A 25,217-nucleotide genomic window follows, 5' to 3' on the forward strand; every position below is an offset into this window, starting at 1 on the left:
CGTTGTGTGGATTTTAAAAGCAACTCAATTGCTCAAAAATAAATAAGGAAATGGATATATTGATTTTTTACAGAAGTCTATGTTAAAGGATAGTTTGATATAAGGCTACATTACCAAATTAAAAATGACCCAGGAGGAGACTACAAGGGCATTAAAAAAATATACATATATATACATACACACACACACACACACACATATGTATATATATTAGAAGACTTTGAAGATACAGTAATATTTTTTAGGATATACTAAAAAATATTACTGTATCTTCAAAGTCTTCTAATTGTAAATAGATAAATATTTACTAGACAAAGTCTGTTTATGTATACTATACCCCAGTGGCTTTTGAGATAAGAATTATAATTGCTACTTACAATGAAAACACTCAGTGCATAGCATTAAACACTCTCAGTGACACTGTGTATAACTCAATTATATGATGTTACTATTCGAACACAGGTTTTACAACAGGACTTTGTTTACAAATTCTTGCCTTCTATTAGAGCATACTTTTTATTTGTCCACATTGCAATACCATGCATATTTTTACTGATGGTTATTTTAGTAAACTATATATACATATTTAGAAGTTTTACTTAAAAGAACGATATTGACAAAGTAAATATCATACTCAGAAAGACCAGGATGGTGATAGACCTAGTTTGAGAAAAAGGTTAATAAGTAATAAGTAATAAATAAATAAATCATAAAATGCTAACTTTAATATTGATACCGTCATACACTTTCATTTTAGGGCACAGGTGCCATCAATTTTGTAAAAAAAAAAAAAAAAATCTCTAGAAGAATTTCTACGTCAAATGCATGCATGCGTAAACTTTCGATTGTGTTGTAGACTATAAAAAAAAAATGTGGTATTAACTCATAGTCTCACTAAGAGCATAAGAATACCAGTATGTGTGCATTCTCCTTAAAATGAGCTATTAATATTTTTTTTTTATTTTTTGCTAATCTAATAGTGAGAAATATCATTGTTTCAATTAGCATTTTCTGATTTACTCATGAGTTTATAATCTAGTCAAAGATTAATTAGCCATCTGTATTTCTTTTCCTGTAGTTTTTAAAATTTATGTCTCTTGGCCATTTTAATTGACTTATAAGCTTTTTTAAAATGTGTTTTAGACAAGCTTTTTATTGTTAATGGCATTTCTTTTCTTGCAATGAATATTTTCAATCTGTCACTTGTCTTTCATAATATAGAAGTGTTTCATTTTCATGTAGTCAAACCTATGTTTCTTTCTGGTATCTAGAATTTAAAATATATATTAAGACCTTTCTTTTCTTACTGAGATAATAAATATTTGTCTGCATTATCTTATAAAATTCCTACATTATTTTCTTGGATTTTATTCTTTAATTCATATATAAATTATTTTACAGCAAGATATAATGTAGTGATTATCCCACACCCTCCCTTTTAATTTTTGTCCATATGAGTAACCGGTTTTCCCAAAGTTATGATAACGAGGCCATTATTTCCTCCATTGATTTAAAATGCCAATTTATTTGTAAACTGAAGTTTCATTTACATATGGATGTGTCAGTATCTTGACTCTGTTCAGTAAATATGACTCTATTCCTGAACATTATTTTCAACATTCATAGAACAGGTGGTCGCATATTGTCTGCTACATTATGGACAGATTTTACCTAAATTAGCATTTTTTGATACTATCAGCGCCACAACAATACTATACAAATGTCAGTTACCATGGTATATTAACTGCAAGGTATTGCATAAAGCACAAACTTTGCTGCAAGCATTTCAGTCCACAAGTCACTCAGGTAAATAACAGATGAACCTGATAATCAGTGACCAATCACATCACTTCTTTCAAATCCTGTCAATGGTCGTTGCACATTTGTTATTTAGTTCATATACAGACAGAAAGTGTGTAGTTATATTGCCTCCTTATCTCCAAATAATAAGCTCACATGACATTTGACAAAAAGTGATTAAAAGAGAGAATTGGCCATCAATGATGAAAGTACAGGAAATAAATAAAAAGTGATAATGCTGTGATGAAACTGGTTATGTTTAGGAGATATGAAAATGGTGATAGTAAAGAAAAGATAGGATGAGATAGAACTACATGAAACTGATGTACAAATCACATTGAAAATCTCTGATTAATATTAAAAAGTGACAGTTCATAAAGGATTTTCCTTATAAATGTCTTATTTTTTTGCCCATTTTTTAAGCATTTAGTTAGCTGATATTCTTGAACATCTGTCAGCTGTCATTCAAGGTGCTGAAATACAGATGTAAAGAAACATAGATCCTGGTTCACAGGATGCATTATTTAGTAAATTTTTAAATATCTAGGGAAAAGATGAGGGGGTATCCCTATATAATACTATATGTCAAAGTAGGTTACCAATGGAATCTATAGTTAAAAATACAAATATAGGAACTAAACAGGAGAAATATAATTAGTAACAAATTTTGAGTTGGAAAATCCAATTATAAAACAAAAGGAGTCACCATTATTCAAAAAAATAGATTTAAAGCATAAAAATTGATACCACTTTTATATTAAGGTATATTTCAAAAGACAATTAAAAAAAAGCAAATAAATTTCTGGGACAATATATGCCTTCTCAATGTCCTCTTTTTTTTTTAGTTTCTATGAAATAAACAAAAAATCTGTGAATAAGAATTGTTGTCAAAATATTAATTATAGACATGGTAAAAAGAAAAGGTATTGTCAGTCCAGGCTTATTGCTATATTTATCTACAATTAAAAATAAAAATGAAGTATATTTATTTACAAAATTAAAGTTAGAATCAATTCAATGTTGAGGCTTAGCTGTCTTTGTTTCCCTGATATTAATATTCTCACTTTTTCATAATCACTATTTCCTTATAGAGAAGAATCTTAATCCCAAGTTTTATCTTGTAGATACTCCATTGGAACTGAAATTTTAGTCGTTCATAAAACTATACTGTACAATTTGGTCTCATTTATTATGGCAATGATTATCAAATATTCTGTATTATAATTCAAAATAATAATGTTTTGTCATTTCACCTTTGAAATATATATTTACTTCCTCTTATGAATAACCATTTCTTCACAGGAAGACACAATGTACTCTTTGAAAATATCCAAAATATATTTATGATTAAAAATGGCAAAACATTATTCATCTTGCTCACTCAAAATCTAAAATAGCTTTTATTATTAAGAAAAATTGATGCTATGAGATGAGTGCTGATACTGATTAAATTGCCTAGTTTCCACAGAAATGCTGGTAAGTGTATAAATAGGTATAATAAAAAATTAGTTACTCAATTTTCTCTCTCTCATCACACACACACACACACACACACACACACACACACACACACACACACGGCATACATAACCTATCTTCCTGAGGAATTGAAAAGAAGAGAACTTGAAAGGACAATTCTTAAAACAGGTCTGAATTACTTCAGTAAAATATCAAGTCAAACACAATCTGGAATTGCCATTATCAATAAGATTGATTTACCAGGTTGAACAATTAGGCTCGTGAACTCATCCTAGAAAAAGTGCCACATACCTCATTGCTGAATATCACTATGCTCACCTTCGAAGCACTCCCCTTGGGAAGCTATGCACTGATGCCAGCACCTAGTCTACCCTTCAAAGCAATTTTGGAACTCTTTTCCTGGAATGGCCATCAGAGCTGTCATCGTGTTACCCGTGATGTCCTGAATGTCATCAGTCTTCCTGTCAACAGTTCTTTTATCTTCAGGTAAAGAAAGAAGTCACTGGGGGCCAGATCAGGTGAGTAGGATGTGTGTTCCAATACAGTTTTTTGTTTACTGGCTGAAAACACCCTCATAGACAGTGCTGTGTGAGCTGGTGCATTGCCGTGATGCAAGAGCCATGAATTGTTGGCAAAAAGTTCAGGTTGTTTAACTTTTTCATCAGCCTTTTCAGCACTTCCAAATAGTAAACTTGGTTAACTGTTTGCCCAGTTGGTACAAATTCATAATGAATAATCCCTCTGATAGCAAAAAAGTTTAGTTTAGCAACATCAGTGCAACAAATTCACGAACTTAATTGTCAGATCTCATATTTGATAAAATTTGAAAAGCAGTATCTTGTTTCTCAATATATATGCTTTGAACACTTATCTGTGTTTAAAAGGGAAAAAAATCCTTTTAATGCCTGTTTATTTTTTTTTTGCCTACTATTTAACTCTCAAGCAGAGTTATATTGATTCACACTTATTAAGGAAACTTCAGTGCCTTACCTAAGTATCTTTCAAAATAAAGTTTTTGATAATCATCTTTCACTTATATATATATATGAAATAGGCTGAATTTAATGTTCCTGCTATGTGCCCATGGTTGGTCTAGGGATATAGGACAAAGAAACCCCGACCCAAAAGGAAATAAGTCTCTAGCATTTTAAACATTAAAAAAAAAAAAAAAAAAAAAAAAAAAAAAAGCACTTTCGGTATTTTTAACCAGAATTGAATATGACTGCTATTTTATTTTGGCAACAACACTTTTTAAGTTAATCAAACATAAGAATTTACTGCTACTTTTGCTTCTAGCATTTTAGTCCACAAGTCACTATGTAAATAACAGATGAACCTGATAATTAGTAACCAATCACATCACCTCTTTCAAATTCTGTCAATGGTTACTGCACATTTGTTATTTGGCTTATATATAGACAGAAAGTGTTTGGAATGGGTAAAATAACCTTTGTACTGGCCCAAAACAACATTGTCTTTAAAATAAATATTCATTAAACTAACAGGAAAGCAAATATCCTGACCATGAGGACTGAAACTTAAAGACATTATTCAGAATGAGCACCACCATGTATGGCTAAAGAATAATTTAGCTTGTTAGCACCACAAGAAACCCCTTCCTTCTCTTCATGTAATTATTTTCCGTCCCTTTCTTAAAAAAAATAAACAAACAAACAAACAAACAAAAAACTTTGCCTTCACCTCATAATTAGAACACTATTTAAAATTCTGCTGTAGAATCCACTGCTTCCCAGAATTGTAATTCTTTTACTTTCAAATAAATGCTTGTTGCCCCACACTTTTTTTCTTATACATATTTAGATTAATAAGCTCATAGATAATATCCTAAGAATAGCTCTAATATTACTGAGAAACTGGTCAGAGTCTCTCTGTTATTATCCTTTTTAGCTAAAGTGTGAACAGATACTAAAAGTCAAGTATCAACTATTGCTTCCAAAGCTTTATAATTATTATTACATTTTATTAAAATTGAGGGTAAAAGAGGCTCCGAGGAAGAAAGCTGAGTATATTAAAAACAATATTATACATATTTTTTTCAGGTAGATATGATCTGTGCTTTGGTACAAAACCATGGTATTGTTTGTGACAGCTTGTTTCTTTCAGAAAAACAACATCTAGCATATCATTCATAAATAAAATTATAAAAGTAAAATGTATGGAGTTTTGCGTTTGAATTTACTCTCAGATTTTAATTTTCTGAACTTTCTTTTTTTAAATAAAATCACCACATGGACTTCATTTATATTCTGACTGCGCCATTATAATTAACATATCAGAATGGAAAATTAACATATCATATTAAGAAAGGTTATTTCAACTTCTTCTGCTTTTAAAAATGATCTCGCTTTCATTAGCTGAGACACCATGATTATATATCACCTTAGTCATCATCTTCCATGAGAAAAAAAGACTTTCTGTTCTGACTTTAGTTGTGCCTTACTCTATTCCAAACTACTGAAAGATACATTAATAGCAAAATAGTCTAAGTCTTAGAATCGGAAAGCAGGCACAAGGTCAAATTCTACGTAAAAAAATGTGCATATATACAGCATGTCACATGACAAAATATCACATTTTTTATCTTACTATAGTACTTAACATATTTTTTTAAAAGAAAATGACATCATTTCCCATTAATGTTCTCTCACTGTAAATATATAGGAACATTCGTGAGAACTTATACCAGGAAATAATAAAGTACTTTCTTTTCTCATTTTTTTTCCCCTGAACATGTTCATTGTCAAGGAATGGGTGTCAATTTAATAGTGTTTGTGTTTTGCACCTTACTGTCCAAATTGTCATAAAAAATATATACACAATGGAATACTATTCTGCTAAAAGAAAAAATGAAATATTACCATTTGCAACAACATGGATGGCTCTTGAGATCATTATGCTAAGTGAAATAAGTCAGACAGAAAAAGTCGAGAACCATATGATTTCACAGATACGTGGGTTGTAAAACTGAAAGCAACAAAGAAACAAGACAAACAAATAAAGAAACAAAAATGCATAGACACAGAAAATAGTTTAGTGGTTATCAGAGGGCAAGAAGGAAGGGGAGGTAGATGAAGGTAAAAGGGATCAAATATATGGTGATGGAACGAGAATTGACTCTGGGTGAACACACAATTGTGATATACAGATGATGTATTACAGAATTGTACACCTGAAACCTATGTAACTTTACTAACAATTGTCACCCCAATAAACTTTTATTAAAAAAAAAAAAATAATAATATATATATATATATATATATATATATATATATATATATACACCCACATATACACACACACACACATACACACACACAGACACACACACACACACACACACACACACACATATATATAAATTGTAATTATAACCTCTATTTCCTCCTCAGCTAATGAGTCTATTATTTGACTGGCTATCATCTAGTACTCTGCTTATTGTACGGTAGGTTCAGGTAGCAGACATAACTTTTAAGGATTACATATAATTTTTGTATTCAGTACAATTTGAATGAAAATATGAACATAGGTCATATATTTTAAGACACACTTAATGTATGTTCATTTCTCTTCGTAGCATTCTGCCAGAGAGTAAGTAATTATATTACTGCATATTCCCACTTTACATAGTTTCAACATAACTCACTTTTGCTTTTCCTTGATTCCTGAGGATTCTTTTCCAATCTTCCTTTCAAGTAGGAAATACTTGCTAAATATCATATAAGTATTTCACAACTTATATCAATCAAAATCTCATTTTGACAAACATGAGGGTTAATTAGCTTGATTGATTAATTCAGAGTGCTGATATGTTAAGATATTTATATACAAGTTAAGTTTACATATAAAATAAACTGATCCTGTGGGCCTAAACTGCTGAGATACTACCTGCTAGAATAAATGAGGAGATGGCTGCTTAAATATATATCACCACTAAATAAATGCATCAAAGTACTTCTACTTGTTTTTGAAAGTTTTCACATACACTATTCCATTTTTAAATATTTTTATCTTTATAATACTTCTTATGATAGGCAATGCATTATTGTTCTCTTTCTGGGTTGAAGAAACTGAAACAGAGAATTTAGGTATTTTGTTCAAGGTCACAGAGCTAATTATTTGAGGAGCAAGCACCTGTTGTGTGGTCTAAAAAGTACCCATCTTTCATTATCATCATCATCATGTTTCTAAAAGGTAGTCATGGTTGTTGCTTGAGCTGTTATGTCTTTCATCAGCCAAAAAAGGAGCTCAAGACCTAATTTGGAAGATAAGTAGAGTAAAATAAATTACTCTAAATACTTCTAACTACTGTAGATGTATTTCAGAGTGACAAGAAAAATTGCCTAGAGAGCATTAGCATTTGATTTTAATTTTAATAAAGATAAACTTAAAACAAAGAATTACTTTCACACAAACAATGATAATACACCATAGACTTTTTAAGTATATCTATTTCATGAAATGAATAATGAATAAAACAAAAACTCATTAGTTAAATCAGAGATTCTAGTCTTAGAATTCATTGTATTAGGACATTTTTCATTAACAAATATAATCAAGAAACTTACCCATTGATACTATTAACATGTTACAAAGTTCACATTATATTTTACAATGCTCCTCACATTTGATTTTATTGACATATAATGTGTTATCAAAATGTCTTTCCTGCGAAGTAATAATAGCTGAGACTTCCAATTTAAAATATTTCCTTTTCATTTATTTGTCACCTGACTTTATGGGTTTCTTAGTACAGAAAGGCAAAGTTAGCCAAAAGATCATTCTAATAATCTAATCTTAATTCCTCAGTTATTATAAATACAGTTTTTGTAATGATTATTTAAATCATTTTTACAAATATTCTCCCATGCTGTGGGCAATGTATGATGATAAAGTAAACTTCTATCCAGAAATAAATAATGAAAAACCTGTAAAACAAACATCACTTATCTTGCAGTTGTGTCATTAGATTTATTTTGTATCGCTATGCCTATTAATCACTTCATTTCCAAATGCCTTTTATTAGTTTTTGCCCTTTAGATAGTCCAATTTTTTGCAAACACAAGAAGTTTTGGCAGATTTCTCCCGCTTGCTGTGTATTGTTATGGAAATCAGTATGTCTAATGAAAGTATTATAGAAGTATCTCTGGCAGGATAAGGAAGTAGAAGGATTATTCTGTGCAAATATATATATCAATTAAACTTGACTGTCCCCTGTCCTACTGCTTCCTTAATGTTTATTTATTTCCTTTTTTAATCCCTTATGTAATCCATGGATTAGAATGATCGTCTGTTGGCGGATATCAACAAAATAAAAAACAGTGGCATAAAAATCGGCTATCACTATTTATTAATCAAGATGTAGTCTTAAAAACATAGGAAAAAATCAATCACTATACTCCAACTATAGGTTTAGTCAAATATAATAACCATGTAAAATATATCAACCACACAATTGTTTAATTGATCTATGACCCTATGAAATTCATACAACATTTTCTTTAATCTCTAAATTAATCTAAATTGTTAACAAAGAGAATTATCTAAGATGGTATCATTATTATCACAAGTTCCCCTTTGAGCCAAACAGCAAGCTTTGGCCCAAAAAATATTACATTTCTATCATATTTATAATCACTAATTTTCTCATAATAATTGCATGCAGCAAAACATAACATAATGACATTCAGTTGATTTGGAATTAACAAGTGTTCTCTAAACTATTATTTTATATAAACTATCATTCTATTTTCAATGAAAAAATCCACTTATTAAAGAATTTTTGATATCTTCCAATATTCCAATCTTCCGAATGGATACTTCCATAGATTTCTTGCTTCTCTCTCTCTCTCTCTTTCTCTCTCTCTCTCTCTCTCTCTCTCTCTCTCTCTCTCTCTCTCTCTCTCTCTCTCGCTTTCCCTCCCTCCCTCCCTCTTTTCTTGCCTTCTTAACCCTCTCCCTGTCCTCTCACCTTAAATCTCTCCCTCTCTTCTCCTCTCTTCTTTCTCTCTCCTCTCTTCTCTCTCTCCCACTTCCATTGCTTAGCCTTTCAGTTTTGGAATCTTTTTAGTACCTCTTCTGGAATTCACTATCTTCTCTAATTGCACAGTTTCTCTGTATGCTTGTTGATGATTCCCAAATTTCTATCTTAAGGCTTGACTTTATTTAAACTCTAGATACATATATCCAAATGCTAGACATCACCACTTCTATATGTAATAAATACTGCAAATCCCAAAATTATGTCAATTAAAAAGATAGTCTTGGACTCTTTCCCCAACTCATTGCACTTCCAATATTTCCCATGTAAGCAACCAATACTCTGATTCATAAAGTTGCTCCAAATGAAAACCTAGAAATCCTTCATTTCTTTCTTCCCTTTGCTTTCCACATTCATTCACCAAATCCTATTGACTTGACAAAACACGTATCTTTTCCATCTCATTGCCACAATTCTCATCACCAAACAAAATTTTACTTTTGAAATATGATATAGCTTTCTATCTTATTCCTCACTTCCATTCTTGTCCAAGGAAATTTTATTTTTCACATAATAGCCAGTTATCCCTTACCCTTGACTAGTATGGTGTGTGTGTGTGCACGTGTGTGTGCATGTGTGTGTGTGTGTCTATGTGTGTCTGTGTGTGTGTGTGTGTGTAGCTTGGATTAAAATATGTCCCTTTAACCTCTTTTCATTGTCTCTGGATATTCATTTTAGGTGTCACAAATAAATTATACTTTTGCTTCAATACTTCTTTGGATTAAAGAAAAGGCTGCAATTTTATCTTCTTTTCTAAATTCTTCAGTTAAAACAAGCTTAGTTCTTTAATTTTCTTTATGTGACATGGATCTGAGATGCTGTGCTATTCCAGTATTTCTCTTCTAGTCAAATAATTGTCCTTCTAAAATGTGGCACCCAGCACTACCTTTCCTTTAGAATAGTTAACATCAAAAAACATTTAGTAAAACAGTCCTGCTATTTATATTCTTTTCATGTTGATTTTAAATTTCTAAGTTTGCCTAGATTATAAGTTATAAGACAAGAATTTACTCTGGATTCATATACTAAATAACGTTAGTCAAAGAATGAAAACAATGAATGTTAGTTTTTGAAAGGTCCTAACATTAAAATGCAAAGACAAAAATTATGATTTATTGAGTTACAATTCTATAAGAATGTTGACTTTTGCCTGTAAAATTTAAACCTCTGAGCAACAGGCCATTTAAAAAGTGCTTTCGTTAGGACTCAGTAATTTCATGAAACATTCTGGTTGAGGGAAAATAAGAATAAGAAAATAGCATATGGTGACTGGAATCATGAATATCTATTTAAAGTCCTGGTTTTTATCAATTTCAAAACGAAACAAAAGTTTTGCAAAATATGAATTTGAACAGTGATTCTGATTTCTGATCCCCAACTCTTTCATGATTTCCAAAAAAAAATCTTTCAAATAGTCTTCATACAGTAGGGTAACAGGATAGAAACAAGATTATACGAGGGAAAAATACATAATTTGTGGTGAATGGAAATGATTGGAATGGCATTTGGGTTAAATTTTCATACTTATTAAAAATATCTTTATCTAAATTCCAAAATGCTATGTTTAAGATCACCAAAAAGGGATATCAACAGCACCTCACAGGACTTGAATATATTACTACATAATTAGCCTAGCTTCCTTCTCGACTTTGAGAAATACCCCATGTATTTTAACAAACAAATGAATAAATGGAGGAAGAAAGGAAGGAAGGAAGGAAGGAAGGAAGGAAGGAAGGAAGGAAGGAAGGAAGGAAGGAAGGAAGGAAGGAAAGGATAGGAAGGAAGGACGGGAGGGAGGGAGGGTGAGAGGGAGGGAGGGAGGAAGGAAGGGGGAAAAGGAGGCTTGGAGGGAGAAAAGGGGGAGGAAAAAACAAAATAGCTCTAGATTCCTATTGGCACATAATGCAATCTCTGTCATTGCTCATGGTTTCAGGCTCTGTTATTGTTGCTTAACCATTTTTTTCAAAGATTCATGTGTTTATGTATTATTTTTACCAACTAGATTTTTAAACTGCATAAGACAAGAGACCTGGTTTCTACTGTTTTTTTTTTTTTTTTTTTTTTTTTTTTTTTTTTTTTTTTTTTATGTAGAATATTTAAAAACCTATACAGCTCTATATTTTTGTGTCTATTTTTAGAAACTTTTAAAAAATGCTCTTTTTGAAGTCATCTAATTAAGATTTTATTCCACTAAAAATAATTATTTTAATAAAAAGTTGTACATTTCTAAGTTTTTCATAATAAATGCTCTATTTAATTTTACTGATTTCATGGAAATCAATAAAGTAATTTCAAAATCATGACATTATATTTACTTAAGTAGTCCCTTTCATTTGAACTTAAAGTGAATAAAAATAGATATATTAAAATAGAAATAGAAAATTTAAATAATGAAAATAAGCAGAACAAGCATAGAGATCATGAGAGTTAATAAGATTCAGTAAATCAATAATTTTCGATCTGAGATTTTTAACTTTCAAAACAAACCAACAACAGGATAATATCACCAATGACATTCTGATATTAGTAGAAGAATGTGTGCTTAACATATTAATTTTCAAAAGCCTTTAATCAATTTCAAAATGTGCTTAGCTTGTTTACAAAATTATATGAAATCACTCGTTCCCATTTAACATACCTGCTAAATGCTTATACATCAAAATTGCCAAATAGGAATTTTTATTGTTTTACTTCAGACATGAAATTCTTCAAGTTTATTTATCTTTAAATAAGGACTATTCAATAAGATAAATTAAAAATCAAAGTTACAAAATATTAAACACAGATTGTAATAGGATAAAAAAGTACCATATAATGTAAGAAGTCTCAACATAAATGTCATTTAACCTAATAAGTGCTTTTCTAATGCTCTTAGTTGATGTCAAATTAGCTGCCTGGGTCTCTAATAGCACAATATGATTAATTATATTTTAGTAAAACACATATAGAAAGTTTCATTTTTTCTTTGTAATTAGTATTTTTGGCTCAGAGCATTCCACATTCCAGGCAACCTTCCTACTATCTTATCAAATACAATGTTTCTTGACTTTTCTGTAGAACTATCCTTTTATTCACATCTGATGATTTCAACCATCTCTGCAAAAGCAACACTTGTTCTTTAGCAAAGTCGCTGCAATTTTATTTGCTTCCTTCTGTGCTACCACATCTATTGTTGCTCAGAGCAAAGAAATAGAGAGACTCTTATAAAGGTAAAATATTTGTCTGAAGGTTAGCTTCATATATATTTTGCGAGGACCAATTTATTTTTTATTTCAATATATTCAAGCTAATCAAACCTATATCTATTCAGCAAATGCTTGTTTTGTTTTATGTTTTAGTGCTGACTTTGTAATTTTATGTATGGGTTTGGAGAATTAATTATTTTAATCAAAATTAAGAGGTAGTAAAAGAAATAGTTCCTTTTAAAAAGGTCACACAGCTCATTAAACAAAAGTCTCCTAATGAAGAGTCAATTAATTATAAATAATCAACAGCTGAAGTAACCATTGCTTTATGTCAAAAACACCCCATAGTATATTGCAACATGGGTTGAAAATAAAGAATAAGATTACTTTGGTTTAAGAGCTATAATTGATTGAAAGAAATTTTTTAAATGTACCTGGCTCCATATTTACCATTTTTAAAAATCAATCATTCCCATTTAACTTAACTGCCAAGTGCTTATATCAAGCTGCCAAATAGGAACTTTTAGTGTTTTACCTCTGCTTAACATTTCATCCATCTAACTGATGGGTTTAGAAAGATTTATACCTGGAATAGAGTATAATGAGAAAAGAAAAAAAAAAATGCTAGAGCTGCGAAAGGAATAAGAAATTGCTAATAATAAATACAAACATCTAAAACCTATCATGTTGAATTGTGGCATGTGTATATGTATCGATTAAATTATTTCTGGGAGATATATTGAGATAATAGATAGGTAAAGGATGCACTTTTATGATATATAATATAAAATTAAACTACCTTACATAAATAAATTGCATTTCAAAAGAAGGCTGTTCAAAACTTTTGTTACCGCAAGTATGAAATAATTTTAACTCCAATGGATTGTATGGAAAAGTCTTTTTAAAATTAAAGCAAGACGCAAATGCTGGTTTTATATTATAGATAGAAAACTGGTACAAATAAACTATTCTAATTTCTCTTTCAAGTCCAAAAGAATGTCCATAACCTCAGCGTTAAAGAAAAATTGATAAAATAAAATACTGCGTTCCTCTGCTCTCAAATCTCCATGCCTGAAAAATTTAAGTATTGTCATGAATTTTCTAGGGGAAAATAAAGAGAGTACATGGATAAAATTAGTGATCTAAACCTGGCAGACCCTGGAGTACTTTGAGATTTTAAATGTCAGGTGAGGGTGTCTTAGCTGAAATTATTGCTAGAAGAGATGGGTGGTAACTAAGCATTGTTATAGTGTATTTCCTTACAACCAAGAATACTTACTATGTGTTTAAACAACTTTAAAAAGTAGATTAAGCTACAAATATTGAAGTCAACTTAATGAAATATAGTAATCCTTTACAATATTTCTGTTAGCTCTCCATAGGTTCGGTTTCTTACTCTGGTGGAACTAAAATTATTCTCCATAATTACATTAGTGATATGGAAATTACCTCATAGGATGATTGTTAATAAGAGCAAGCCAACAATGGAGAGAAAAATGCAAGTTTCATAGCTAGAACAGTTCTGATGGATGTGAAGACTTTCTGTATTTCTAAAGATGTAGACTGTCTCTATTTCAAAAGTTGCTGTGTTTAAAACCAGCCTGCTTTTAATTGCTTAAATTTGTGTTAGAATTCCCAACTGAGATGTTTAATGATTACTGTATCTGCAAGTAGTCAGTATGTACAAAGTTTAAACACACAATATATGCAACAGCCTTGCTAAGGTCATTCTCACATCCTTAATAAAGTGGAATGTCAAGGCAATTTATGGCAACAGAGGCTTTTGTATAATGATTATATTACATAATCGTGCTTATGCTTAATAAACATCATCATGAATATAAGTCAATGTGTTCTTCATAACTATATATATTGATGTTTCATAATAAATGAACACATTTAAAAATATTTTTCAGTACCTTAATCACGTTTTATCAAAATAAAAAATAAGGTATGTTTTACACATTGGAGTCTAATTTATTCATAATAAAACACTGAATTAATATTACACTTTATATGTTACATGATCTTGATGTCTGTCAAAATCATTAACAATGGGATGAAATATAGATATCTACAACAACCCAACAACAAACCAATGACCTTTTCTGCCTTCCTTCTTCTGCCCACCTGTGTAGCCTATGATTACAACTCTAGTATATACTGCTGTTTCCTCTCCCACCTCTCAATTATTTTATAGATGAGCCTCAGAAATAAAAACAAAGATGGAAATAGAAGAGATATGTAAAACACATAATTCAGACCTAAAAACATGTTGTTCTTGATAAAAGAATGAATGTCTGTGCATATGAGGTAGAGTTCATGAATGAACAATGAGTAGGTGGGATGACACTGAAAAGGAAATAAGATCATAGAGGAAGAGATACAAGAACATATTAAAGGTGCATTGGTGGTTTTGAATTTGAGTGATTTGACTAACAGAATCAGCTCTATTAACAGAAATGCGAATTCAAGGACCAAAATAATATGTTTCAGATATACAGTTCAGAAGCAGTTGAGGAGGGTCCATGTAGAGATATCTGAGGCAAAGTAATACACTGGCTATGTTTCCATTGATTGATCAATGATGGAAATACAGTTTGGGATGCATGCCTCCACCTCCAAGGAGAGAGGAAGATGGGGAGCTCAGAAATACTTGAGATTTTCAAGTGAGAGAGCCTAGAGAGGGACATAAGTGGCATTGTAGAATAAAGAGAAGTAAGAAAAATGGCCAGATTAAAAGCACAACCAAAATAACACAGGGCCCTAGAATAAAGGGAAGGAGAAATGTGAAGAAGAAGGTTAAAGGAGGTTTATAATGGAAAATTAAAATATAAAAGTGTTTAAAAGAAGCTGTCAGTATTAGTATACATTTTCGACAATCTATTAAAATGATGACTACATTAATGTATTGACCACATATGTATTAAGTGTTTATAATGTGAAATACACAATGATATCACTGGGAATACAGTGATGCAAAACAGAAAAGGAATCTTTTCCCTTATAACTAATGTTTCAGTAAGAAGAGATGGCGAATAAATACATAAGAAATAAGATAATTTAAGATATTGATCTTTGTGTTTATTTAATTTTATATAAATATACTGTATGATTGGTAGTGATTGTACTAACCTACAAGTATTTTAGTAGGAAAAAAATGTAACACCAGCAATAAATACAATTAACTTTATCCAACACTAGTATCAGCTTTATGATCATCAAATAATTAATTAGGTCAGATAAACCTTAAACAGCTTTCCATTTCACTTAGAATACAAGTCCCTTACCATTGTCCTGATTATATTCTCCTTTCCACATTTCTTCACTTTCTCTTCACATCCACATTTTAGTCACCCTGGATTTTCTTTCTATTTCTGGAGCATATTATGCATATGTTCATCCGAACTTCCTTGTACTTGTTGTTTCATCTGCCTGGAATGCCCTTTCCCAGCTCTTTACATGACTGATCCATTTTAGTTATGATCACCTATCATACTTCCCCATGAGTTACCTTCTATCATGCTGTTCCTTTTATTGCCTACTTATTTCTTGCATAGCACACAATTATTAATTTATTTGCTAGGTTTTTATTAATGTATGTATTTTTTTGCTTGCTTACTCATATTCTGTCTTCTTCCAGTAGTATGGAGAAATGATGTACCTTGCCTGACTTATTTCATGCTGGCAAATCAATATTTGGTGACTGACTGAATGAATGAATGGATAAGAGGTTTTATACTTAAAAATTTGCAGAACATTGAGGGGCTTATGTTATAATCTTTTCATACTAAACATCATTATGTTGACTGTGCATTATTCTACAGTATAGAAGTTTTACATATATTTAACTATTCATTGCTGTTTGGTATTAATATGCTTTTTCATTTTTAATAAAACTAATTGCATCTTGGCACATAATAATGTCTATAACTCAAAATAAATTTCTTCCAATAAACCTCTAGAAGTAGAATTATTGAATTAGAGGGTATGATGAAATATAAGTTGTAGATCCATAGTGTCAAATTACATCTAAAAAATTAAAACAACCTGCACTTATATCTGTGACATATGAAAATTTCCATTTTAATATTGTCACCAACATCTGAAATGTTCCTATGTATATTTCCTAATGACAAATGATATCTCAAAAATGATGTCTGTGTTCTCTTAAGTTTATATTTCTTTTAATATTAGTGAGGTGAGGTGAGGTGAGGTTGATTATTTGTCAAGGGATCAACCATTTTTATTTCACAATATTTATTTACTAAATAATTCATCATTAATCAAATCTTTTTATTTAAAAAAAAAAAGCAATTTCTATGCATAGTACCGAGCCTTAAAGGAAACTATTCTTCAACAAGCAACCTTGATAAGTAGATGTGAAATTATGAAACCCTACTCCATTTCACAAATTTGTCACATTATGATAGACAGTTATGGGGGATCCCGATGGACAAAATACCTCACTCAGCCCTAAAGGTGAAGACACATTTTGTGAAGAGAATAACATATAATAGGGATCATGAAGGACAATTAGCAGAGGAAGAAGGTGGATGAAGAATACAGCAGTGTCTCAGGTGGAGAATGTTGCAAGTGAAAAGAGCTGAAGCCATAGTAGCAGAAATCTGATGTAGACAGAGTTTAGCAGGGCTGGAGTGCAGGAGAAGAGCAAGCAGAGAGGCGCTGTAGAGAGTGAGTAAAGAGAGATCTTGAAGGGGACTGTGTGATATGCAATGGTGTTTGCACTTGATCCTAATGGTAGTTTGGAAATTATGGAAGAGGCTTAGTTAGGGTATGGGCTCACTCTGGCTAATGAAAGGCAAGACTAAGAGCAGAGAAAATGCTTTAAGTAGTGCAAGGAAGAGGATGATATCAGACTAATATTGCAATTGAAATATGGAGTAAGAAGTAACAAATGACATTCAGATTTCTGCTTTAATTGGATGAATATCTGTTCATCGAAGACAATGCAGAAGATGAAAAAGCAAATTATATATTTGATTGGTGAGAATGTGGATAAGAAGAGGCATGAGTGAAAGGGGAAAACAGGAGCATGTGGGCTATGATGGTTCCTCTATTGGGCATGTGTATTTGAATTATATCGGGGCTCTCTATATCTAAATACACAGCAGATTATAAACTATTGGGTTCTGAAGCTAAAGAGATAATTTGGAATTCGAGTAAAGGAAGAAAATGAGAATCATCACTATATAGATATTAATGGCAGCCATAAAAGAGATGGCATGCCTACAGAGAGTGCCACTCTATAACAAGAGTCTCAGATTCAAACGTCCCCTGGGCTTTGATGCTTTGTAAAATAAATCATAGAAAACAAGGCAGATCATACAAATCTGAAAATCTAAAAGTTTAGGTGATGTCCACAGGAAGATGATCCAGGAAAGAGGACTTGAAAGAATCTTTGAGCCAAAAATGCCACAGAAAGAGTAATTTTCATAAAAACGAAAATGGCAAACAGTGTGTCCCATGTTTCAGATAAAGTCAAATAAGGAAAATACTGATGTGTATCCATTGACATTTAATTACAATAACAGCTACAATTTCTCTGGAGTAGTGAAGACAGAAGCCAAAGTGCATTTCTTAATAATGTAATGAAAAATTAGAAAAATAATAGGGACTAGAATAGAGCCCACTAATCTGTATATCAATTAGAGTAAAATGCTGGATTTTGAATGGATAAAATGACAATAACTGGCAGGAATGAAGAACTTTAATACATTTTGCTGGAGAGGACCATCTGTACTTTTTATAATGTATGCATACTGCTTACTACAGTGTATCTAGTAGCAAGTAAATGATATTTAGTAGCAACTTTTTACCTGAAATTGAGGTAGGCTTTTCTTACCCAATCTTTACTCTACTTTTAATTATTTTTAATTTTAAAATTTTAATAAAATTTGCATATATTTTAGGTATATAACATGATTCTTTCACATGCATGTACATATGGATACTTCAGTCAAATTAATTAATATGTCATCTCCTCACATTGTTTCTGCTTTGTTTGCGTAAGTGCACCTGAAGTATATTACATCAGCACATTTCAAGTGCTCAATATAGTATTATTAAGTATAGTCATCATGTCTGTACACTAGAGCTCTATACTTATATACTATAACTAAAAACTGCAAATTTTTACCCTATGACAAATATCTCCCATACCTAACCCCACCAGTTTCTAGTAACCACTGCTCTAGTCACCGCTTCTATGAGTTAAACTTTTTAATTTTTATTTTTTTTAGATTTCAAATATAAGTAAGATCATAATGAATTTGTCTTTCTTTATCTGGCTCATTTCACTTAGCATAACGTCCTCCAGATTCATGCATGTTGGCCCAAATGGCAGAACTGCCTTCTTTCTCATGACTGAATGTTATGTCATTGCCTATATATACCACATCTTCTTTATGCAGTCATTTCTCGACAGACACTTAGGTTGTTTCTATGTCTTGCCTATTGTGGATAATGCTACAATGAACATAAGAGTTCAGATATCTCTTCAAGGTACTAATTTCATTTCCTTTGGATGTATACCCTGAAGTTGCTCGATCATAAAGTGGTTACATTTTTAATTTATGCAGAATCTCCATACTATTTTCCTTAAAGGCTGTACCAATTTACATTACCACCAACAGAGTACAAGTGTTCCTTTGTCTTCACATTCTCACCAACAGTTGGTTTCTTTTGTCTTTTTGATAATGGCTATTCTACCAGGTATATGGTAATATCTCATTGCAGTTTTTGACATGCATTTCCCTGATGATTGGTGATGTTCAGCACTTCTTCACATATTTGTTAGCCACTTGTTTGTCTTCTTTTCAGAAATGTATGTTCAGGTCTTTTTCCCAGTTTAATTGGCTTACTTATCAATTTATTTTTATGTTTTTGCTGTTCAGTTGTTTGAGTTACTTATACATTTCGGATATTAACCCCTTACCAGATGAATCATATGTAAATATGTTTCCCATGCTGTAGGTTGTCTTCATTCTGTTGATTGTTTCCTTTGCTGTGCAGAATCTTTTAAATTTGATGTAATCTCATTTCTCTACTTTTGTTTTTGTTGCCTAGGCTTTGAGGATCCTATCCAAAGAAATCATTGCCCAGACTAACATCATGAATTGTTTCACTTATATTTTCTTTTAGTAGAAAAAATATATAAGTTCTTAGAAACATACAACTTATGAAGACCAAATCATCAAGAAATAGAAACTTTAAACAGACCAATAATGACTAAGAAGATTGAAGCAGTAATCAACACCTCCCAACAAAGAAAAGCTTAGAGACTGATGGCTTCACTGGTGAATTCTATCAAACATTTAGGAGAAATTAATACTAAATACTTCTCCAACTCTTCAAAAAAAAATACAAGAGAAGTGAACACGTCCAAACTATTTTATGAGGCCAACATTACATTTATGCCAAAGCTAGACAAGAATACTACAAAAAAAGACAATATCCCTGATTAAACAAAGAAGCAAAAATCCTTAAAAAATATTATCAACCTGTTTCAACAGAACTTTAAAAGTAAAACACACCATTATTTTTATTGCCTCATAGCAGTCAAAAGCTGGTTAAGCATCCAGCAATGATTGCTTAACATACAGAAACGGAACAATAAAAATTACATCTTGAATAGGCTACTTTTGCCCAGTCGAAGTCTGGAAACATTGCTTAACAAATTGTTTTCAGCATTTCTTGCCTGCCTCTATAGTCATACTGGTAATAAAATACTGAAAGTATGCCACAGAGGAGCTTACTGATTTCAATAGGAGCTTGAAGGAAGCAGAGATCTGAGAATAGAACTACTCCTGTTAATATTAACATCACAATTTTGATTTTACTCTCTTGTCTGACATACCCATGAGCACCAAGCATACCTAAAATACACTAATGAGATTAATTAGAAGACCACTTAGGTTATTCAACTGTTCTGAAATGTTTCCACTGAATTTGTTAATAATATTGCCTAACAAAAAGCCTGTAGTTACAAAAGGAATTACTCTCCCGACAGAAACTTCTCCCATAAAAATCATCGCCCTGATTAAATTACAAGTATAAGTGTAAGTCACACCAAATAAAAAGGAGGTATTCAGACTTCATGGGAGCTGACCAAAATGGTAATATAAGAAGCATCTGAGCTTCCCCCTCCCACAGATACATCTATTGTTTAGCTACACATGGAGCAATTCCCTCTAAAGGAGATCTGGAAACTGGTTGAGTGACCCCTACACACTAGGTGAATGAGAAAATACATTGAATGAGTAGAAAAGGCTAAGACACACTCTTCCTACAACTTTCATCCCTAAAATAGTGTCCTACAATTGAGAGGGAATTCCCAGCTGCTCCCTGATGAGAGAGTACCCCAACTTTAAATACTCCACCCAAGGGACAAGCTCTCAAAACACCTGAAAACCAATGGGGTTTGCCATCCCTGAGACCCCCAAGACTTTAGCATGCAACGAAGTTCTTAATTGTTGTGTAGGACTCACCATTCAATCACCTGAGGGCTCAGTGCAAAGGAACAGACAAAAAAATGCCCATCTCTGTCTTTCCCAGAAAGGGGCTCATCTGCATACTTTAAAAGCTTCTACCTGAGGGTTGGAATTCTAATTTAGGCACATCTATGGGCTGGCAGTAATCCTCTTTGGAGACCTGGGAAGCTGGAGGACACCTTCCCCATCTTTTTCTCCCAACCTTCTCCAAGTTTCCTGTGTCTCTCTAGCAAGTGCTTGTACGCAAAAATGCACCGCAGCTTCTCTGGCTGCCACATAAGGGACAGATCCCTAATTTCCTGGCTCTGATACCCAATGGGTGCCTTACATTCATGAGGTCCATGGGATTACTGCAAACCAAGAAGCAATTCATAACAAGCTACTCCCCCAAGATATCAATATCAAAGTGGCAGGCAAACGTGCCTATCTTCCACTCATTCCCTGAAAGAGGTCAGTCTGCAAACTCAATGAGCTGCTGCCTAAGGGGCAAGGTTCTAACATCAGCACATGTCTATGGGCTGGCCATGATCCTCCCCAGAGACTGGGAAAGCAGGAGGACATCTCCTCTTGACTTCTCCCTCCAGTCTACTTTAATGATATTATCAAGTCACCAGTATCTCCATGGAAGGAGCTTGCACAAACATCTGGTGCTTGGCCTTTTGCAGCAGTCAGCCTCGAGATGAACCCAGATTGCCTGGCTCTGGGATTTCATTCAAGAGTCCCACAGGATTATAGCAAACACAGAACAGTCCTTAATGGGGGCACCATGACTATTCACCTGGCCCAGTTTAAAGTAGCAGACAAACATGTCAATTTCCTAGTTTCTCCCTGTAAAGTGCTTAACCAAATACATGTTTTCCCAGCAGCTGCCTGAAGGTATAGTTTCTAATCAGCTTCTATCTAGGTGCTAACTGCAATCCTCCCTTTTGGGACACTAACAGATCTTCTCAAAATGTCATATGCAGGGAACCATTAAGTGCAAAGAAGACTGTGTGGGCAATTACAGAAGTTTGAGTGGAAATTAGGAGCATGGGCCAGGCTGAATGATTAGGTTCATTTCCTATACAAGACCAATCTGTAAATACTGGGAGGATGGCTGTTTTATCTAATGCACAGAAACCAACACAGAAAGTCAGAAAAATGAAGAAACAAAGGAATACATTCCAAACAAAATAAAAGGTAAATCTCCACAAATATATCATAATTGAAGAGAGTTCATGGATTTACAACACAGAGAATTCAAAGTAAAAGATATGAGTATGCTCACTGCGGTCAGGAGAGCAATGAATGAACAAAATGAGAATTTCAGAAAAGAGATTAAAAATATAAGATATTATCATACAGAAATCATACAGCTAAATAATACAATAGCTGAAAAATTGAGTAGAAGGTTCACCAGCAGACTAGATAAATTGAAAGAAAGGATCAGCAAACTCAAACACAGGGCAGTGGAATTCATCTAATTATAGAAGAGCAAAAGAAAAAAAAGAAAAAAAAAAGAATGAAGGTAGCTTAAGGGACTTGTGGAACTCCAAAAAGTGTGCCAATATATGTATTATTGAGTCCCAGAACAGAGAAGAGAGGGAGAGATGGACAGAAACCTTATTCAGAAAAATAATGGAGGAAAACTTTCTTAACCTGGGAAAGGAAATATAGACATCCAGATCAGAGAAGCCAAAAATGTCACAAGAAAAATAATAAAACGCACATATTTGAACATACTGTAATTAAATCATCAAAAGTTAAACACAAGGAGAGAATATTAAAAGAGGTAATAAAGATACATATTATTTACAAAGGAATCTCTTTATGATCCTCAGCAGATTTTTCAGCAGAAACTTTGTAAACCTTAAGGGAGTGACATGATTCATTCACAGTGGTAAAAAAATTTAAAAATGCCAATCATTCTGAAGACTATCTGACAAAGCTGTTCTTCAGAATTGCAGTAGATATAAAGACTTTTTCAGGGATTTCTGGTTAAGATACAGAGTAGATAAATGCTGTGTTTAGCTCCTCTCAGAACCACATCAAAATTACAACTAAACTACAGAAAAACCATCATTGAGAATCACCTGAAGTTTAGTTGAACCAATGTCCTACAACTAAGGCCATATAGAAGGAGCCACCTTGAAAGTGTTAGGAGGGGCAGAGATGAGGAGCAGGCTGGTCTCACACCCACCTGTGACCATTAAAAATCAGGAGGGATATCTTGGCAGAGGAAGTCCCCTGGGAGAAGAGAGGGGTCCAAATCCTACACCAGGCCACCCAGCCCAGGGTTCCAGCACTGGAGAGAGAAGTCATCACAACTCCTGGCTATAAAATCTAGCAGAAATTGTAGCTGGGTGAGACGGATGGCAGCTGCAATCCCAGGAGTTCCTATTAAAGGGCCGTGTACAGACTAACTTGATGACAGACTCACTCACACTGAGCTCCAGTGATGGGGCAGCAACTCCAATGATGCCAGGGACATACAAGGAGGAACTGATTTGTCTGGCTGCAGGGCAAGGGCTGGAGAGGCAGCTTTTTCCCAGACCGAGGAGCTGGAGGAAACCAACGATTCTTTGATGAGCCCTCCCCGCTCCCAGCATGCAGACACAGGCAGCCACCATATCTTAACCTCCATCAAGCAGCAAACAATCCACCCAGCCATGATGATTCCCTGAAACCCCACTCACCAACTTTTGGGCCCACCCAAGCTGCTTCCAGTGGCTCTTCCTTACAAACAGACAATCCTGACTCATGCTGTGGGCTTCCTAAAATCTCTCAAAGGTTCACAAGACACAAACAAGTAGCATCTGGCTTGGAAATGTTCTGTAACTCTGGCTGAGCAGCCCTAAGTCTGACACTAGTGACAGCTGGCCTCAGTTTGTAGTTTGGCTTCTCAAGACACCTCTAAGCCCAGCATGGGTGGCAGCCTCTAAGTCCAGTGTGGGAAGCAGCCATTTTCAGATTGCTTTGTGGCCCTTGCCAGGTAGCTCCAGGCTGAGCACAGGCTGTGGCTGAATTTGGCCTGCAGATGTTCCCTTCCCAGGAGTCCCCAGGGCAGACACACCCGGTGACCAGCTTTGGAATGAGCTGGAAAATCACCGGGCCACCTACAAGGATAACACACATAACGGGCACATTGAGCAGGCATCATAGCATTGTAAGAGCAACTCTTGCTCTGTTGGGTCAACCCCGGCACCACAACTCCTCTGTTATAGTCATGGACAGTCCTCAGACCAATCAACCTAATTGTCCATCCCTCACATTCATATGCAAAAAGCAACCAAGGATCAACTACCATAGGAGGGCACACACAATCCACACAGGGACACACCAGGAGCACCTGGCTCTGGTGACCAGGGAGACTGTACCACTGGGCCCCACAGGACACCAAATATATATAAGGCTACTCTATTAAAACTGAGAGACAGAGAGAAGCACTACCTAATACATAGAAACAAGCACAGGGAGGCAGCCAAATGGGGAGACAAAGAAACATGTCCTGAATAAAAGAACAGAACAAAGCCCCAGAAAAAAACTAAACACAATGGAGACAAGCAATCTACCAGATGCAGAGTTCAAAACACTGGTTATAAGGATGCTCAGTGATCTCAAGGAGGACTTCAACAAAGAGATAGTAAACATAAAAATGAGGATAGAAAACATGAAAACAAGTCAGTCAGAAATAAAGAATACAATAACTGAAATGATAATACATTACAGGGAATCAATAGTAGATTAGATTAATCAGAGAATCAAATCAGTAATTTAGAAGATAAGGAAGCAAACGACAGCTAGTCAGAGCTGAAAAAAATAAAAAAAAGAATAAAAAAAGAAATTTAGAATAGTTTAAGGTTACTCTGGGACAACATCAAGTGTACTAACATTCACAGCATAGGGGTACCAGAAGGAGAAAATAGAGAGCAAGGAACCGGAAACCTATTTGAAGACATAATGATGGAGAACTTCCTTAACTTGGTGAAGGAAATAGATATTCAAGCCCAGGAAGTGGAGAGAGTCCTAAACAAGATGAGCCAAAAAGGCCCATACCAAGACACATCATAATTACTAGGCTAAAGATTAAAGACAAAGAAAGATTCTTAAAGTCAGGAAGAGAAAATCAGTCAGTTACCCACAATGGAGCTCCCATAAAACTGTCAGTTGATTTCTCAACAGAAACTTTGTACTCCAGAAAGG

General features: G+C 33.3%; 1 protein-coding gene and 1 long non-coding RNA gene across 4 annotated transcripts in view; both read right to left on the bottom strand.

The window, feature by feature from the left end:
* LOC148755812 (uncharacterized) overlaps window positions 1-3,725 on the bottom strand; it is a 161,384-nt gene extending 157,659 nt beyond the window's left edge. The window contains exon 1 of one of the 2 annotated variants that reach the window (XR_016018483.1): window positions 3,598-3,725. This is a non-coding gene — a long non-coding RNA (uncharacterized LOC148755812). Of the gene's footprint in view, window positions 1-3,570 lie in introns of both variants that reach the window. The other variant, XR_016018482.1, reaches the window with a different exon arrangement.
* CNTN5 (contactin 5) overlaps window positions 1-25,217 on the bottom strand; it is a 1,286,475-nt gene that overhangs the window by 1,151,252 nt on the left and 110,006 nt on the right. The window lies entirely within an intron of this gene.

Source organism: Rhinolophus sinicus, chromosome 14, assembly GCF_057876585.1.
Source record: "Rhinolophus sinicus isolate RSI-liver-muscle chromosome 14, RSI-T2T, whole genome shotgun sequence".
Taxonomy (NCBI): domain Eukaryota; kingdom Metazoa; phylum Chordata; class Mammalia; order Chiroptera; family Rhinolophidae; genus Rhinolophus; species Rhinolophus sinicus.